Source organism: Diceros bicornis, chromosome 12 (assembly GCF_020826845.1).
Source record: "Diceros bicornis minor isolate mBicDic1 chromosome 12, mDicBic1.mat.cur, whole genome shotgun sequence".
Taxonomy (NCBI): Eukaryota; Metazoa; Chordata; class Mammalia; order Perissodactyla; family Rhinocerotidae; genus Diceros; species Diceros bicornis.
In genome coordinates, this window is record NC_080751.1 from 5924917 (window position 1) to 5937461 (window position 12545).

The 12545-nt window shown below is 36.4% G+C and overlaps 1 long non-coding RNA gene across 1 annotated transcript in view; it reads left to right on the forward strand.

Annotated features, from left to right (window-relative positions):
* Positions 1-1382: 1382 nt before the first annotated feature.
* The window catches only part of LOC131411785 (uncharacterized), a 190300-nt gene continuing 179137 nt past the window's right edge, over positions 1383-12545 (forward strand). Inside the window, exon 1 of the long non-coding RNA XR_009221646.1 lies at positions 1383-1645. This is a non-coding gene — a long non-coding RNA (uncharacterized LOC131411785). The remainder of the gene's footprint in view (positions 1646-12545) is intronic.

Consider the following 12545-nt stretch of genomic DNA (forward strand, 5'->3'; position numbering starts at 1 on the left):
TAGAAGTTTCACACTTTCAGGTCTTACATTCAAGTCTTTAATCCATTCGGAGTTAATTTTTGTGTATGGTGTAAGGTAAGGGTCTACTTTCATTTTTTTGCATATGGCTATCCAGTTTTCCCAACACCATTTGTTGAAGAGACTTTCTTTTCCACATTGTATGTTCTTGGCTCCTTTGTCAAAGATTAGCTGTCCATAGATGTGTGGGTTTATTTCTGGGCTTTCGATTCTATTCCATTGATCTGTGTGTCTGTTTTTGTGCCAGTACCATTGTGTTTTGGTTACTATAGCTTTGTAGTATATTTTGAAATCAGGGAGTGTGATACCTCCAGCTTTGTTCTTTTTTCTCAGTATTCCTTTAGCTATTCGGGGTCTTTTGTTGTTCCATATAAATTTTAGGATGCTTTGTTCTATTTCTGTGAAAAATGTTGTTGGAACTTTGATAGGGATTGCATTGAATCTATAGATTGCTTTAGGAAGTATGGACATCTTAACTATGTTAATTCTTCCAATCCAAGAGCACGGAATATCTTTCCATTTCTTTGTGTCTTCTTCAAATTCTTTCAGAAATGTTTTATAGTTTTCGGTGTAAAGATCTTTCACCTCTTTGGTTAAGTTTATTCCTAGGTATTTTATTCTTTTTGTTGCAATTGTAAATGGGATGGTATTCTTAATTTCCCTTTCTGCTACTTCGTTGTGATGCCTTAGGAGGCTTCCAGTGTGCTTCCCTCAGTTCTCAATGTTTCAGGGGTGACCCCTATGTGGGCTACGTGTGTCCTTCTGTTGTGGCCTGTTTGCTCTCCCTGTAGGCACCCAGGGAAGCTGAGTTATGCTCCTGGCCAGCTGCTGTAATGCTCAGCTTCTTGTAGTTGTTGTGGGCCCTTCAGTCTCTTTATCAGGTGTGGGGAGCCCCAGCACAGTTGGCTGCAAGTTCTAATACCACATTTGTGTTGCAGTATTTCTTTTAAGTGAGTAGGCCCCCAGCGTGGCAGGTTGTTAGGCTCAGGGTCTTACAATTGCTGTAAGCCTCTAGCCTATTAGGTCTCTTGTCAGCTCTCTGAGGATTGCAGCTCAGTGGGGCTGGCCTCAGGCACAGGGGCACCCAATTGTTTCAGGCTTTGGAAGGTGGGGCAAACCCCCTATGTGGGTCTTTGAGAAGCACAAGTCTTCTGCAGCTGACAAGCCCTGTCACCCACAGGTCCACACACACAGTCAACACAGTCCTGCCCCGTGTGCACGCCCCGACCTCCCGAAGCGGACCCAGTCTCTCCATGGCGGGAGCCCCACACACTCTGCCACCGCCCCACACTCTCCACCCGCTCCTTGTGCACACCCTGCCCCGCTAAAGTTGGCTCAGTTGCCAGGCTGCAGAGACTCCAGTCACCAATCTATGCAGGCCCGCAAGTTGCCTGAGGGCTTGTTGTTGGGTGGGACCAGTCTCTAGGGTGGGCTGCCTGCCCTGGCTGAGCTGGATTAAATCGGTGCTCTAGCGGGTGGGGCAGACCCTGGGCTAGCAGGCCCCAGGGAGAACTCCAATGGCGTCTGTGTCAGCACGCCCACACCAGGCCACAACAATGGCCGCCACCAATGTCCCAGTCCCTGGAGAGGTCTCACCCCTCACCGAGATGCACTCAGGGCCTATTAGGTGAGTCTCTTTTCACCATAGCACTGTGCACCTCTCTTCCTGGTGATTTTAGGTTGCTTTCTGAAATGGGTGAGTTTGCGTGGGCCCTTTAAGAGCTGGTTTTAGTTTCTTTGTGAACCGGGTTTTCTGGGGGTACTCCCCAATGTTTTAGTAGCAGGCAAAGTCAGATATTATGCCGCTGGGGTCGACTGTGCTGGTTCCACAAAATGCCCACAGCGGGGGCGCTCCCCGGCTCAGGGCCCCGCTCCTCCAGGGAGGCTGTGTACCTGTGGGCTGCTCCCGGGCGGCCATGAGGCACTGCAGCTTGTGAAGGCAGCGTTTCTCCTCTCCAGAAGGGAGTCTCTGCCTCTTCCACCTCAGTTAGGATTGTCCGTTGTTGCAGGAGTTCCTCTTATCCAGTTTTCAGTTCTGTCTCAGGGGTAATTTTTCCACAAGTAGTTGTAAATTGGCTGTGTCCACGGGAGGAGGTGAGTTCCGAGTCTGCTTACGCCGCCATCTTGACTCGAGATCCTGGCTTGCTAGTTCTGATGAAGCTATACTTCCTAATATTCCTCATTTTTCTTCTGTTCTATTTAGAGTTGCCATTCTATCAATGGTGCTGGGACCAGTGGACTCAAGTGTTGATTCAAGGATCAATTATTGGTCTGACTTGGTATCAGGCATGCTTGTCCATATGGGAAGAGTGAAAGGGAGAAAGAAATTTGTACTTGATTTTAAAAGGCTATGTGTGGACATTGGACAGTGCTGCAGAGAATTCGCTTGACTCCCAACTGATTTCAGGTCACAATGTCCCCATAGGCGACTCAGAGGTGGATGTTTAGAACTAGGAGTTCTGCTCTGAAGGGCCATGCTCCAAAGCTCTGATCTGGATATCTGAAATAAAAATCTTAGTGGATGGTCTCAACAGAAGAATGAGAGAAGCACATGAAGAAAATAGGGAGTCGAATAACAGAACAATAGATTACTCAATTTGAGAAACAGAGTGAAAATAGACTTAAAAAAAAAAAGAAGAACAGAGGCTCAGGGACTTGTGGGACTGTAATAAAAGATCTCACATTTGTGTCAATGAAGTCCCAAGAGAGGAGAAAGAGGACAGGGCTGGAAAAATACTCAAAGAAAAAATGGTTGAAAATTTCCCAAATTTGGCAAGTCGTAAATGTACAGATTCGAAAAGCTGAGTGAATCCCAAACAGGAGAAACCCAAAGAAATTCACACCAAGACACATTATAGTCAAACTTCTGAAAACTAAAAACAAAAAACAAATATTGCTTCTGTGACATAAAACCACCTTACCTATAACAGTGGATTTCTCATCAGAAACCATGAAGGCCAGACAAGTGGCAAAACATTTTTCAAGAGCTAAAAGAAAAAAATCTGTCGACCCAGAATACTAAATCCAGCAAAAGTAACATTCCAGAAGAGGGGAAAATTGAGACATTCTCAGATGAAGGAAAACTAAATGAATTAGTTGCTAGCAGGCCTGCCCTGAAAGAATGACTAAAGGAAGTTATCTGAACTGAAATGAAACAATAAAAAAGAAATCTTGGAACATAATCAAGAAATAAGGAAATGATAAACAAAAATATGAGTAAATACAATAGACTTTTCTTCTATGTTTGAGTTTTCTAATTTATGTTTGATGATGAAGAAAATATAACACTGATATGGTTCTAAATATATAAAGAGGAAATATTTAACATAATTAAATTATAATCAGGGGAACGTAAAGGGATGTAAAAGGAGGTAAGATTCTACACTTCACTTGAACCATTAAAATGATGACATTAGTAGACTTGGATCTTGGACTTTATATAATATAAACCTAAGTAACCTATGCAAAATCACTATGCATAAATCAAAATGGAATTATAAAACATGTTCAAGCAACTCATGTGAAAGAACTAAAAAGAAAAAGAATAATATTAAAAAAACAGAATGAACAAAGAGAAAACAAAAAATAAAATGGCAGATTTAAACTCTAACCTATCAATAGTTACATTAAATATAATTGGTCTAAATATAGCAATTAAAAGACAGAGATATGAGGCAAGGACTGAAAAAAATGGCCCATCTATATGATGTCTTGATATCTAAAAGAAACTCACTTCAAATCTAATGATATAAGGAGGTTGAAAGTAAAAGAGTATATATTAATTTTGTAGGGCTGCTGTAACAAAGTGCCATAAACTGGGTGGCTTAAAACAGCAGAAATTTATTGATTTACCATTTTGGAGGCCAGAAATCTGAAATCAATTTGTTGGCAGTGCTGTTCTCCCTCCAAAATCTCTGGAAGAGAATCTTTCCTTGTTTCTTCCAGCTTCTGGTGGCTCCAGATGTTCCTTGGTTTGAGGCCACATAACTCAAATCTCTGCCTCTGTCTTCACATACCCTTCTCCTCTGAGTCTTTCTTTTCTTCTGTCTGTTATAAGGACACTTGTCATTTGATGTAGGGTACGCTCAAGTAATCCAGGATGATCTCATCTCATTATCTTTAACTATATTACATCTGCAAAGACTTTTTCCAAATAAGGTGTCATTCAGTTTCCAGGTCATGGGCATACCTTTTTGGGGACCACCCTTCAACCCACTCAGGATGGAAAAAGATATATCATGTAAAAATTAATAATACAAATCAGGAATGGCTATTTTAATATCAGCTAGATTAGACTTCAGAGCAAAGAAAATTACCAAAGAAGACAGGACTATCATATAATGACACAAGAGGTGAATCTCCAAGAAGACATTATTGACCCTAAATGAATATGTACCAAACAGAATAGTGGCAAAATATATGAAACAAAATCTAATAAAACTGAAATGAAAAAGAAACTAATCTGTGATTATATTTAGAGACTTAACAACCCTCTATCAATAATTGATGGGAAAATTGGATGTCAAATCATCAAGGATGAAAGTAACTCAACAACACCATCAACCAACAGGATCTAATCAATGTTTTATAGAACACTACACCCAATAACAGCTGAATACTCATCCTTTTCAATTATCCACAGAATGTAAACCAAGATGAACTACATCCTGAGTCATAAAACAAAACCAACAAATTTAAAAGAAATGAAATCCTAGAGCATGTTTTCTGGCCACAATAGAATTAAACTAGAAATCAATAAAAGATGACAAGAAAAACTCCAAACAATTGGAAACTAAACAACATTCCTAAGTAATCGATGAGTCAAAGAGAAACTTTCAAGGGAAATGAAAAATTCATTGAAGTAAATTAAAATGAAAATACAACACATCAAAATTTTTGGAAAACAGATAAAGCAGTGATCAGAAAGAAATTTATAACACTAAATGCATACATTGGGTAATAGAAAAGTCTCATCAACAATTGAAGCTCCTATCTCAAGAACTATAAAAAAGAGCAAAATAAACCCCAGGCAAGCAGAAGGAAGGAAATAAGAAAGCAGGAATTACTGAAATTAAAAACAAAACAAAGATGAATGAAAAAACATACAATGGAGAGGCCGGCCCCAGTGGTGCGGTGGTTAAGTTCACGTGCTCCCCTTTGGTGGCCTGGGGTTTATGGGTTCAGATCCCTGGTGTGGACCTACACACCATTCATCAAGCCATGCTGTGGCAAGTGTCCCACACACAAAATAGAGGAAGATTGGCATGGATGTTAGCTCAGTGACAATCTTCCTCAAGCAAAAAGAAGAAGATTGGCAACAGATGTTAGCTCAGGTCCAATCTTCCTCACCAAAAAAAAAAAAAAACAAAAAACAAAACAAAAAAAACCTCACAATAGAGAAATCAGTGGAAAAAGGAATTGGTTCTTTAAAAAAATTAATAAAATTCACAAACCTCTAGCAAGACTGACAAAGAAAAAAGCAAGAAGACACAATTTACCAATATCAGTAATAAAACAGAAATATCACTACAGACATTGCAGGCATCAAAAGGATAAGAGAATACTATGAACAACTTTACACATATAACTTTGGCAATCATAGATCATAGATCAATGGACCAATTCCTTCAAAAACACGCCCTGCCACAATTTACTCAATGTGAAATAGATTATTTAAATAGCTCTAAACTATTAAGGAAATATAATTCAAATTTAAATACTCTCCACCCAAAAATCACTTGGCTGAAACAGTTTCACTTAAGAATTCTTCCAAATGTTTGAAGAATTCACCATGTTACACATCTTTTCTAGAAAAACAAAGAGTAGTTAACAATTCTGAATTAGTTTAATGAAACAAATATTATCCTGATAACAAAGTGAGACTAGGACAGTCCAAAAAAAAAAGAAATGGCAGATCACCAATATCTGTCGTGAATATAGGTGTACATATCCCTAACAAAGTATTATCAGATATAACTAAACAAGATATAAAAATAATTACATACCAACCAAGAGGAGTTTATTCAAGGGGTGCAAGCCTTCCTCAATATTGGAAAATCAATGTAATCCATCATATTAACCATGGTTAACATATTAATACCATATTATTATGATATGAATAAAAAATTATATGATCATAGCAATCATTGAAGAAAAAGCATTTGATAAAATTTAACACTCATTTATGATTTTTAAAAATCTCAGAAAAATAGGAATATGGAGTAACTTCTTCAATCTGATAAAAGAGTATCTACCAAAAAAACCCCTTATAGTTAACAGTATATTTAATGGTGAAATACTGAACATTTTCTCCCTTAGATTAGGAAGAAGACAAGGATGTCACTCTCACTGCTCTTAATCAACATGGTGCTGGAAGTTCTATTTAGCACAATTAGACAAGAAAAGGAAATGACAGATATATTTATTGGAAAGAAAGAAATAAACTGTCCCTATTTACAGATATCATGATTATCTATTCAGCAAATCCCAAGGAATCAAAAAACCTCCTAGAACTAAGAAGTGAGCTAAGCAATGTCCGGTATACTAGATCAACATACAAAAATATTCATGAATTTTATTTCTGTATACTAGCAATGAATACATGGAAACAAAAATTAACAATCACTCAATTGTACTCACCGTTTACAACCACTCAAAAAAAATGACCTAAGTAGGCGCATATCGAACAAAACATGACTTTTATGCTCAAAAGTGCAAAATGCAAATGAAGGAAATCAAAGAAAGTCTAAATAAATAGCCAAACCTCCAAATCTTCATGAAGTTCACGGTTTGGAAGATTCAATATAATAAAAATGCAAATTCCTCCAAATTGATATACAGATTTAACACAATTCCTATCAAAAGCCCAGTAAGATTTTTTTGTGGATATAGACAAGATTGTTCTAAAATTGATGTAAGTAGTCAAATGGACTAGAGTACCAAACCAATATTCTTTAAAAAATAATAAAGTTGGAGGAATCAACATACCTTATTTTAAGACTTATTATATAGCTACAGTAATCAAGACTGTGTGTCTCTGGCAGAAAGAGAGACACATAGATCAATGGAATGAGATAGAGAACCTAAAAAGACACCCACAAATATGCCCAGCTGACTTTTGAGAAAGATGCAAAGGCAATTCAATGGAGAAAAGATAGCCTTTTAAACAAATGTTGCTGGAACAATTGAACATCCACGGGCAAAAACAAAACAGAAACAAAAAAAGCCACTTTGACCTAAGTCTCACACTTTATATAAAAATTAACTCAAGTTGGATCATAGGCTCAAAATGTAAAACTATAAAACTTCTAGAGGAAACATAAGAGAAAATCTTCGGAACATAGGGCTAGGCAACAGTTCTCAAATGTGACACTAAAAGCACAATTTATAGAAGGAGAAATTGAAAAATTGAACTTCAATAAAGTTAAAAGCATTCCCTCTGCAAAGGACATGGCTAAGATGATGCAAGACAAGCTACAGGCAGGAGCAAATATTTGCAAACCACATATCTGACAAAGGACTAATCTAGAATATACAAAGAACTCTCAAAACTCAACAGTAATAAAATAAACTCATTTAGAAAATGGGCAAATGATATGAAGAGACATTCACTGAAGAGGATCTAAAGATGGCAAATAAGTACATGAAAAATTGTTCATGATCATTAAGGAAATGTAAATTAAAACCACAATGAGATATCATTATACATATATCTGAATGGCTAAAACAAACAAACAAAAAATAGTGAGAATACCAAATGCTGACAAATAGGTGGAGAACTGCATCACTCTTACATTGCTGGTGGTAACGTAAAATAGTACAGCCGCTCTGGAAGACAATTTGGGAGTTTCTTATAAAACTAAACATTCAACTAACATATGATCTAGCAATCATAAACTTATGGGCATTTATCCCAGAGAATTTAAAACTTTATGTTCACATAAAAACCTGTATGTAAAAGTGGATTGTAGCTTTATTTGTAATAGCCCCATACTGAAAACAACCAGATGTCTTTCAATGTGTGAATGGTGTATATAGTCCAGGGAATACTACTCAGCAATAAACAAAGAACAAACTATTGACACTGACGAAAACCTGGAGAGACTTGTGCTGAATTAAAAAAAAAAAGCGCCATTCACAAAAGGTATGTATGATTCCACTCACATAACACTCAACATTTTTGAAATAAGAAAATGATGGAAATGGAGGCTAGATTATTGGTTGCCAAGGGTTACAGAAGGAGTTAAAGCAGGAGGAAAGAGTGTGGTTATAAAAGCACAAGGTGAGGGATCCTTGTTGTGATGGAAATGTTGTGTATCTTGACCATATCAATGCCAATATCCTAGTTGTGATATTGTCTTATAGTTGTGCATGATGCTACCATTGGGGGAAATTAGATAAAGGGTACATGGATTCTGTGTGTATTATTTCCTACAACTGCATGTGAATGTAGAACTTTCTCAAAACTGTTTAATTTTAAAAAGTAAAATGAGTATAGTCAACTGATCTTTGATAAACGAGCAAAGGAAACACATGGAGAAAAGATAATCTTTTCAGCAAATGATACTAGATCAACTAAACATCCACATTCAAAAAAGTGAACCTAGCCACAGACCTTATACACTTCAAAAAAGTTAACTCAAAATGGATCATATTTTACATAAATGTAAAATCCAAAACTATAAAACTCCTAGAAGATAATAGGATAAAATCTAGATGAACTTGGGTATGACAGTGACTTTTTAAGGAAGAATACAAAAGTTTTGTGAAACAAATAATTGATAAGCTATACTTCATTAAAATTATAAATTTGTGTTCTGTGAAAGACACCATTGGGAGAATGAGAAGACAAGCCACAGACTGGGACAAAATATTTGACCAAGACACATCTGAAAAAGGATTGTCATCTAAAATATACAAAGAACTCTTAAAACCCAACAATAATAAACAATTCAATTAAAAATGAGCAAGGGGGCTGGCCCCATGGCTTAGAGGTTAAGCACGCGGTCTCTGCTACTGGTGGCCTGGGTTTGGATCCCGGGCGCGCAACTGACGCACCGCTTCTCCGGCCATGCTGAGGCCGTGTCCCACATACAGCAACTAGAAGGATGTGCAACTATGACATACAACTATCTACTTGGGCTTTGGGGAGAAAAAGGGAAAAGAAAAAAAAGGAGGAGGATTGGCAATAGATGTTAGCTCAGGGCCAGTCTTCCTCAGCAAAAAAGAAGAGGATTGGCATGGATGTTAGCTCAGGGCTGATCTTCTCCACAAAAAAAAAAAAAAAGAGCAAGCAAAATACCTGAACAGATACCTCATCAAAGATAAACATATGGCATGTAAGCATATGAATAGGTGTTCCACATCATATGTCATTAGGGAGATGCAAATTAAAACAACAATGAGATACCACTACACACCTATTAGAATGCCCAACATCTGGAACACTGACCACATTAAATGCTGGCAAGGATGTGGAGCAACAGGACACTCATACATTGCTGATGGGAACACAAAATGGTACGGCTACTTTGGAAGACAGTTTCCAAATCTCTTATAAAACTAAACTTGCTCTTACCATATAACACAGCAATCACATTCCTTGATATTTGCTCAAATGAGTTGAAAATTTATGTCCTCACAAAAAGCTGCACAAGAATGTTTATAGCAGTATTCATAATTGCCCCAATTTGGAAGCAACAAAGATGTCCATCAGTAGGTAAATGGAAAAACAAACTGTGGTACAACCAGACAATGGAATATTACTCAGCACTAAAAAGAAACGAACTAGCAAGCCATGAATTGACATGGAGGAAACTTAAATGCATATTGCTAAGTGAAAGAAGCCCATCTGGAATGGTTACATATTGTATGATTCCAACTATATGACATTCTAACAGAGGCAAAACTATGGAGATAGTAAAAAGATCAGCGGTTGTCATGGGTTAGAGGGGAGAGATGAATGAATTGGTGAGCACATAAAATTTTTAGGGCAGTGAAACTATTCTGTATGATAATATGATGGTGGATACATGTCATTATACATTTGTCAAAACTCACAATTTACACCACCAAGAGTGACTTCTAATGTAAACTATGGACTTTGGGTGACAATGATGTGTCAGTGTAAGTTCATCAATTGTAAAAAATATACCAATCTGGTGTTGGATGTTCATAATGGGATGGCTGTGCATGTGTCAGGACAGAGTACATGAGAACTCTGGACTTTCTTCCAAGTTTTGCAATGAACTTGAAACTGCTCTGAAAATAAAATCTATTTAGAAGGGAAAAACAAGTGAAATGAGCTAACTTAACTCTGTTTTTTTTTTTCCTTTTGTTAGGCTTTTACAAACATTATTAATACTAAGCAACAGTTCATACAAAATATGATATGGTATTGTTGATAACTGTTGATAGCACAGTTGTAATTTAATTTCCTGCCAAAGACTATAATTCCCTCATATTTTAAAATATGATGTTTTTAATTCTTCTACTGCATTTCCTATTTTGCATAACTTAAATCTAATTGGTTTAACAGGATTAGCCAACATTCCCATTGTGTGTCTGTGGACAGTTATAAGTCAATTTTGATACATGTTTCATCAAGAAATTCAATCTTTGGGCAGATCTGCTCAAGTCAAAATCTGCCTTTTGAGTCAGAGAAAGTTCATTAATTTTGACTTGTTTTATTTTCTCTTAGTTCAATAGTATGTATTATAAGTGTTCTTTGTTCAACATTATTTTTGCTCATTGTTACAATCACTGTATTTAGTTATAAATTAATAATTTTATCTTAGATCTTTCTTAAGCAGTAATGATTTTTTTAATACTTTAAATATATCTTATACATTATGTTTAGCCATTCTTACATCAGATTTTAAAATCATCTCTACAGATCTAGAGATTTCCCTCTGTTCTCTGTAACATCTGCTCTGTAAATTCTATGATAAATATTATTTTAGTTAACTATTGGATACATAATATTCTTTTATGTACCTCATGTCAATATCCTATTTAGTTGTTTACTTGCCATTGTTGAATAGCATCAATTATTTGTTTTTATTCAAGCATATTTTAAATTCTAATCAAGGCATTCATGCTTTTTTGTGTGGAAGTGACAATTTGAGTTCTTTTTGTCAAAAACTTGTTTCCAGTCACAAATATCTTCATTGGACAAAGTTTATCTTAATATCAGTTGTGAAATAGGTAACAGAATTAAAGTATGTATATATATATTTTTTTTCGGTAGAAAAGCCTGGTGTTACAATTTATTTTTCCATTTGAAAAATGTTTTGGGTGAAGTGAAATATTGCAATCACTAATTTGGATACTACTGGATTTTACTAGAAACATTTCACACTGTCGAAAGAATGTGAAGAATGCATTCTAAGATCATGAGTCTTGATTATCAAACTAGATCATACAGACTAAGATCATTATCCACTATAGTCAAGCACCCTTCTAAAAATTTTTCCTATTAAAATGCTAATTTCCTGTATGTAGTTTTCTTAATCTCTCAATGGAAAGGTCAAAGCTACTATTTTTGCGTCTGAATTGTAAATTTTGTATTAATCATTCTCTTTTAAATTCTTATTGTTTTGATAAAAACTTTTCATTTAATAAGGAATGTAAATTGCACAAATTTTATCTAACCTCTTCAGATTGTTTATTTGATAAGAATATTTTTATTGATCATTTTCACTTGATCAGTAATTAAGTTTTAATTCCCTAAATAAAGAATCTGTAATGCCCCATTTGAGAATTTTCATGGACACTATGTCCAATAGCAGGCTGGTCACTTTTGTGGTTTCAAGTTTTTAAAAATTTAAGCAGACTATGTATTTTTTTATATTATTGCAAAATAGATTACTACAAACTTAGAGGCTCAAAACTGAATACGTTTATTGTTTCATGGTTTCTGTGGGTCAAGGAGTTGAGCAGGCTCACCTGAATCTTTTGCTGCAGGGCCTGAGGAGAGTCATCCAGAGCTGTGTTCTCATCTCAGTGTTCCCCTGGGGAAGGATCTGGTTCCAACCTTTCACGGATTTTGGCAGAATTCCATTCCTTTTGACCACACAAATGAGAGACTCAGCTTATTGCTGGCCGTCACCTGGATGCCACCCTCCATTCCTTGCCAGGTGGGCTTCTCCAACATGACCATTTGCTTCATCAAAGCCGGCAAGGGAGAGAGTCTACCATCAAGATGGGCAGTACAGTCTTATGTAATGTAATGAGGGGAAGTGACATCCTGTCACTCAAACACTCACACAACAACATGACACTGGCCCCTTCTTAGGCTTGGAGACTTTAAATGTGATTCTGTTGTCTCTTTCATTCTTTTCTCCCTTTAGTCCTTCACAAATGTAATGGGAAGGAAAATAAAAATAAAAATGACATCTTATCTGTTTATACAGAATTTTGTAGTTGACTAAGTATTTTCATATGCAATATTAGAAGGTAAAAGGATAGAATGGGAAGAATGAGGAATTTGGAGCCAGATGATCCTTAATTTCAACTCACTGAATGCT